The following is an 8,534-nucleotide window of genomic DNA, read 5'->3' on the forward strand; positions in this document are numbered from 1 at the left end:
GAAAATTATGGCAAGGTGACATATGACATAAATAGTTTACAATTGACCTTACCTATGCCCACGATTTGCAATTCCCCTAGCTTCCGACAACTCCCAATTGTCCTCAATAAATACACCATTTAGATAGTTGTCCGGGAATTCTGGTGTGGTCAACATCTGAGAAATCACCTCACACTAGGCATGCGAAATGTAGTTAGAATCTGTATGCATCACATTTTATGGTATGATGGAAATATGACATAGCAAACATTAAACTTGTTGAAGCGAGAAGATGTCACCATTTTTTGCATTGTATCAGTTCTTGAGTCCATGAAACACACGTCAAGGTTTGAATCAAAGTGGTAGATGACTTTATCCTCAGTACAAACAACCATTAAATACCAATGTCCTGATTTTTCCTCAATGGGCACATATATCTATCCATAATTAAACAAACTGTTTATATAATCAAGCCGTATGCATGAGAAAATAATCATAACAAAATATTTGATGTACATTGATCATACATGTGAAAGACCTGCAAAAGGCCACATCCAAATGTTAACATATTTTTCCTTCAATTCTTCAATTGACATTGACTTGGCTACATCTTCCTGTAATTTGCAATTAAGGCCAACATATTAGGGTGTCAAACTCTACCACCATGACATGACTCAATTTAGCATTATCTCAGCACTTTAACTTTGTTACCGCAAAACTTGGAGGCAATGACCACAAAGTTTGTTCAACCTCATGTTGTTGTCTCCAGGTTGCTTTTATAGCCATCCATGTTAGTATCTGCTTCACACAGGAGGTATGTGACATTAATACAAATTTTCAAGACAACAAAACAACAAAACATTATACTTCATTGTGCCTAAGATATGTAATACAAAACCATCAACTTGTACCTCACTTGTTATCTTTTGTGGAAGGCAAAAACTTTGAAATGTGGTTCTAGTTGCTTGTTTGTCATCTGTCTTGACCAAAACCTCATTCACACTGAAAAAAAAATTGACCATTAAAGGGCTAGCAAGGTGCACAAAGTGAATTGCTAATGTCTTTTGACATGGCACATTAAACTTGAGTATACCTTTCCTCATCGCTGACATGCCACACATATGCGCATAGCTGGATCTTTTCAGGACTCAAATCCATCTCTGATGTTGGTCTAAACTTACACTTGATGTACTACAAAATGAGAAAAACAAATGAGAATAACATTCAACAAACAAAACTTTTTCACTATGGTAGTCAATATGCATCAAGTATGATTGTGATTTATAATACATAGCTAACACGTTGCAACAGACAATAATATGGAAATAATTACAGCTGGCATTGTTAAACCCTTCATGGCAGTGGTTTCCGCCAGTGGAGATCTGGCTTTTAACACACGATTTACTTGAGGATTTTCCCTTGTGTTGGAGCTTGATTTCGTAGATTCAGTCTTCTGGATTTTGAGGGGGCGTTTAATTTGACTTGGTTTTAAACTAAATCTCCGAACTAAGGTGTGAGATGAAGGATTGATCGCATTTTTTCCTTTTTGTGTCTGTGATGCAAAGGATGGAGAACCGATTGCTTCTGTTGTCATTGACGGATTCACTGATCTAGTTTCCAAATCGGAAGGGACTTGACTTCCAAATGACTCACTGTGCAGTTCATCGTCTGATGGCACCATAATAACAGTGTTGTGAGCCCTAAAGGTGGAAATTGAATTCTTCGTGACAGTGCTTCTTCCTCTTCCGCGGGGTTGCGAAGCCTGTCTCCCTCTGCCAGAACTAGCCCTTCGATACTCTTGCGATCCAAAGTTCTTGAATGTATCTTCAATGTTTTCCAGTTTCAGCAATATAACATCAATATTTTCTAGTTTGCTCTCCAGCTTCTCAACCAGGTCGATTGTGGTCTACAAGAAACATAAATATAGATTAAATGCCTTGCACTGTAGATACCTTTACGTAACACAACATATAACTACTTAAAGAGACACTTACCTTCAGCTTATGTGAAAAATGCTCGACGTTGTTGCATATGCCATCAATGGAGACTTCTAACATTTCCATTCTTCTGGTTTGATGTGACGAAAAATCCATGACAATGCTCTTCAGTTCCGCTAGACCATGATGCATACTCATGTCTGAATTATTTCCTTCCACCTTGTATTTCCTAAAAACATACACAATAATAACAGTAAAAAACGAGCCCCGAATCAAAATTTGAAAATGTTGGATAGTTGACCTAAGAGTGATGATGAAAAACTTACCCCATTACGGTATCGATGACATTATCCTTCTCCCTTTCTTCGATCTCCAGGATATCCATGTTCATCCCAAAACTAGTGTTATCTCGTTAATGGAACAAATTTCAGATCTGGTCTCTTTTCCTGTTACTTTGATAGTTTGATTGACTGGTCACAGTGGGTGAGCAGCAGGATGCAAGAGGTAGCGTTGGGTATTGTCCATATGTGCTGGTGAGGTGACTGAAAGCTTAATCATTTCGGTGCCTAGTCCCAGCTATAGGACGGATGTCAGGTGTAGACCTGATGTGACTCGCTTAGTTACATTTGGTTACCATAATATGTCCTTCATTTGTTTTGCTTAGTTAATGTAAACCTGTAGTTAGGACCCTTTGTTAGCATGGTCTGAATTATGTTGTGACAAAGAGATCAGTCAAGAATTTTATACAAGGCTTAATGAATACATATATTTTAAATTATTTAAATTTAATTTTTTAATATTATGCTGATTATAATTTAATAAATATGTAATTAAATTTGCAGAACCAATTTATTATGATTTATTAAATTTGTAGTTAGGTTGATTATTTTCATATGTGTTAGCTGTGTTAGCTAGTACCATCAATTTTTCTCATTTTAACCTCTATTTGTAAATTGGTTTGAAGTACACCTAGCACTCCTGATTTCTCTATTATTACTTATTAAAAAAAACTATAAACATGAGAACAAACTTGTTTTCGTTTTCGTACCCATACTTACCCATACCCTTACATGAGAAAATAAATCGTTGGATTCATTTTGGAGTGGGGAGGGGGGGGGTAAGTTTAACATGGTACAAACACATATTAAAATGACATTATATATAACAAAGTGGTCCAAGTCATGGCACTGGAGTTTCGAAATTACATACGAATCGACTTCAAACACAAACAGACTTCGTCCAACCTAAACATAGTCTAGGACTGCGCATGGATCTAAATTACAACCCACAAAATGTTCTTCCACAACTAAATACTTGCCCTCCGAAAAAAATAACATAATGGTGATGGGTTAAGGGTCACAACATAGTACTACTAACCCAATGTTCAAATGCATAACACCATTGGCAAAATCAGGGGCAATCTAATACGTGACCCAACTATGCTATATATATGGTACTTTGTTAAGTACATTGCTGGACTTCATCATTACACAGTGTTGTTGAGAATCATGTTGCGCCAGTCAACCTCTGCATTTGCGTCAACCTCCTTCCTTTGCTCATTGTGATCCCCCATAATCAAATCTAAAGCCACTCTCATTCTTAGGGTTTTTTCAGAGCGGTCCTTCATCTGAAACCAATACATGAATTTTTAATGCATAGTAGAGTTATATGTTGTTTTTTCGGTGAACACATATGTAGTAGACTTACCACCCCTAGGACATTGGAAGTAAAATTAGCACCCATTTGTAACCAACAAATGAGCCAAATTGCTGAATCCTCGCTGCAAATAATAATAACAACAGTTAGCATTTACCGGTCCACACATTTAACAACTTCAGAGCTTCATTAGAAAAGATTGTTAAAACTTGACTAACCTCCCGCCGCAATTAGGGATTCCCCTTGCTTCAAATATAGGCCATTGGCCAAAGTTATTCTTTCCATGTAGATATTTTGCAGGATAGGTCTCGTGTTGAATAATTTGGCTTATTGCCTTAGCCTAATCGCAATGAAATGGAAAATGTAAAAAACATACACAATAGTGGGCGCTAGTTAACACATTCCATATAAATTGGTGATAAAAGTGTGACATACAAGTGTTCGTATATTTTCTTCTCTGGCTCGAATCATATGGATACTAGCATAAGAGTCAAATTTGTAAATGTTGCCCTCCTTAACATCAACAACCATCAGGTACCAATGACTACCAATCTCTTCAATAGGCACATAGATCTAAACAAACAGCAATAAACCCACCAAATGTGTGCAGTGAGTTTGGGTTTTTGTCCAATTAAATCAAAGTATATATAAATGGATGGTTCAATGTTGTACTCACATGCGACAGTTCTGTGAATGGATGCATCCATTCGTTTGCATATTTGGTAACCAGCTGGGGCACGTCCATGCCATTGTCCACGTCTTCCTGAACCAGAAATAAATAGATGTGTCACTTATAAATATTAACACCATTGTTCACCACTATAGCTTGTATTGTCAATATTATTTGAACAAAATTCAGAGCCTTACAGCAAAAACAGGAGGTAGGCACCATATTCGATTCATATATTTGTTCATTTCCTTCCATGTTATTGCCAAAGCAAGCATAGTAATTATTTGTGGTTCAGTATTGTTACAATCAGGCATTTAAAGGGTACACAATAAAGTGATTAGTGCTGGGACATTAAATTATAAGCCTATTGGAACCCTACCTCTTCCCCCACAATTTTTCCAGGGCACAGAGATTCAAAGTTCACCCTTCCATATGAAGCATTTCCCAACTTGAACATGACCTCACTTACAATCAAAGAATTCAATTTAAGTTAACAGACACAATTGTCATATAATAATCAAAGTTATATCATAATAAGCATCATTTTGCGTTTCTATCATACTTGTTCATTACTGTGTAATCAAACAACTATACTACCTCGAAGATTTTTCACGACTAAAAACATATGCACTTATTTGCAACTCTGAAAACGTCAGCTTCATATCCACCGTAGGTTTAAACTTGGACTTCATGAACTGTGGCAACAAATACACCAAAATCAGTGGTTGTCATGTCTATGTTTGTTAAATTATATATATAGTTGACAAGTTAAAGGCCCATGTAATGATCAAACGTACCCTCGGGAGGGTGTGGTTGCTAGTCTTTGTCTTAAGTGGCATATCATCAGTAGCCGGGCCTTTTCCCTTACAAACGACTTCCGGTGTTGTTCTACGGATAAGGGAAGGGTCTTCATTCTCAGAACGAGGAGGGCAAGTGAGAGGAGAGGTAAACACCAGCTTTTTCGGTATCATTGTTTCGTTCGTTCCCGTCAACCCTTCGTTACTCTGTTATTTACACAATGAAAAATATAATAAAGTTAATGAAGTTCTAGTACAACAGTTGTCCCAACAAAACCCTGGTTCAGTTTCCCTACACTCAACAACGAAAATACCTGTATTTGCACTCCCCTCCGATACTCACTCACAGGGTCCTTGGCCATTTCCATACGTGCATCGTTTGGGTAAGCACTACCACTGGGAAAAGGGGTAGACACACCATAAGGCCTCTTGTGGATGTTCTGACCACCAACTACACCGCGTAAGGTAGTAGAATCTACAACCGGGTGATTATTTGGTTCAGCAGTATGAATGGTAAAGTCAACCACCCGAGGCGCCTTAGATGTAACATTTGGTATGCTTCCACCACCCTCTCGGTTAGGTTCAGGGTCCTTTCGGATTTGTCCGTCGATTTTATCTAGTCTACTAAGTATTTCCTGCGTCAAAGACAAGATTCAGGAAGGATTACAGATCTACACTTAAAAATTTAAGATCATGTAGGAGATAATAGAAAGAACAACATATACGTGTTCTTCATTGTCCACGTCACCTTTAACATTTCAAACACACCACTAAGGGTAAGGCAGTTTGGGTTTTCACAAACTAGTGTCTGACCTCCAAGTACTTGTGGTTCCTTCGACTGGAAGAAATTAAAGGAGATCAACCATCACTTCATGTAGCATATGTAAATTACCAAACTTAGAAGGTTCTGTAACTCACGGTAGATTGGTCAAATTCTGAGTCTCCACCAGCAGCAAATTGATGACTTCCTACGTGTCCTTCATGTGATAACCTGGTCATAAATGAGAAACAAACTCTTATTTAGTACACAATCAAGACTGGGTTAAATATAAAATGGTCGTTGTCATGCATACTCAAATGGGTGATTTTGGCCACCGTTTTCGCTCATGCCATCATCTCCGTCAAGGGTATCAATTGAATCTGAGAACTGGCTCATCTTGTATGTTTAGATGTAAGCCAATATCAACAAAGTGTATAGGTTTCTAAGTTGGAATCATTGTCTTGGTTTGTTTCAGCCGCACTTAATGAGTTATAGATAAACGAAGATTAAATAATTAATATTATAGATTATGTTACCTACTAGCATTTAATGCTGCCTGTATTGATGGCCTGAGGTGGGACAGTTTGCGTCTTTGCACTGCTAACCAGACGACGGGAAAGATATTATTCTTTTGGTTGCACATACGTGGTTACTAATTGGCCACATAGAACCAACAGAAAAGATTAACACCAACATGAGTACAATTTCATAGCTGACTCATCAAATTCAAATTGACTACACCCTATATACCACTGACTACGTGTGTGCTTGGAAAACCCATTCATGATCCACGTTTGGCTCCGATCCAGGTTTACAGAAGCAAGAAATAGTTGCTTTTGGATTTATGGATCCACGTTTGGCTTCTCCCGATTTGAAACCAAACACACACTACAATGGTTTGTTCGATCAATACTCTATTATTTTCACTTTTTCCATATAGTAATTAAGAGTAATGATTTATACACTTCATCATTTTCACCTATTTTTATTTATATCTCTCTCCTCTTATCATCTATCACATCTTATACTTTCTCTCTCTTACTTTTTCCTTTCTTTCTATCTCTCTCCTCCTCCACCTCTTTCCACCTCAATTTAGAGGTGTGGACAAATAATTATTGAGTAATTAATTCAACACACATGAAACTTTTACAACTAACATTGATTTTGTTTAACAAAATTTAACAACGGATTAGGCTATTGTGACACGTCCCCCCGCAATTGTGCGAAAGTCGAACGCTAAACCTATTGTTGGACCCGGCGACAATCCAAGTAAGTAGAGAAGGAGTTGACATTCACCCTTTCTATCACCGGCGACAAAACCATGAGTACAACGGATTAGGCTACCGTGACACGTAAAGTCGAACGCTAAACCTATTGTTGGACCCGGCGACAATCCCAGTAAGTAGAGAAGGAGTTGACATTCACCCTTTCTATCACCGGCGACAAAACCATGAGTACAACGGATTAGGCTACCGTGACACGTAAAGTCGAACGCTAAACCTATTGTTGGACCCGGTGACAATCCCAGTAAGTAGAGAAGGAGTTGACATTCACCCTTTCTAACACCGGCGATAAAACCATGAGTACAACGGATTAGGCTACCGTGACACGTAAAGTCGAACGCTAAACCTATTGTTGGACCCGGCGACAATCCCAGTAAGTAGAGAAGGAGTTGACATTCACCCTTTCTAACACCGGCGACAAAACCATGAGTACAACGGATTAGGCTACCGTGACACGTAAAGTCGAACGCTAAACCTATTGTTGGACCCGGCGACAATCCCAGTAAGTAGAGAAGGAGTTGACATTCACCCTTTCTAACACCGGCGACAAAACCATGAGTACAACGGATTAGGCTACCGTGACACGTAAAGTCGAATTGTCGAATACAAAAAAACAAAATTTAGCCTAAATTTATTTGATTTTATTAGTAGGATTTGAAGGTGGGATTCATTTATTGTACAAAAGAATATTTCCCCACTAACCTACAATTAATGATATTTATTTGGTCATTTAACATACTCACAGATCTGTTTCATATTTAACCCACCAATTGCAAATTTTTCACTACTCACTTTTACATAAACAGACCAACCAACGAAATAGAACAACATTAGGATTAATCATGGATTACGGTAATCATGAAATAAACAGACCTTGGAAAATGCAAAGTCTTCCGACGAACTACATGCATATTAACAAACAAGAAAACATTCAAATGGACTGGAAAATTAAAAGCGTAACAACTGGCTTAACATCTGACTTCCCACAAAACACACTGGTTCCGACCCCCTTCCTTTCTGCAATCACTACTGCGAATACCCAAACACACTTTTCAGCGTTTCAATCTCATGGTCCAGCACAGCAATCTCAGCAGCCATGGTTCTCATTTCTTCCTCCTTAATGCTTAACTGACTCACCAACTGATCCACGATATGATAGTTGAGATCCTTAACCCTTTTTCCTGTTTTCCCAACTAAGTATTGCAACATCAACCACGACGCACTGTCCTTAGCTTCTTCATGTGAAGTGTTAAAATCCCCAACAATGAAGAACGGTGGTGCATGCGGACCGTCGTATGTGACGCAAACGCCGTACTTGTGATGAGGGACACCATTTTTGTTCCTCGTGTCCAGCAGGGTCAAAGATGGTGGGGGAATCATCAGGCTGTGACAGACGTCAACAAGAAGAGCCTGGTTGCTATATTCAATCAAGAAATCATTTGGTTTGGCCTC

The sequence above is a fragment of the Lotus japonicus genome, chromosome 4 (assembly GCF_012489685.1).
Source record: "Lotus japonicus ecotype B-129 chromosome 4, LjGifu_v1.2".
Lineage (NCBI taxonomy): Eukaryota > Viridiplantae > Streptophyta > Magnoliopsida > Fabales > Fabaceae > Lotus > Lotus japonicus.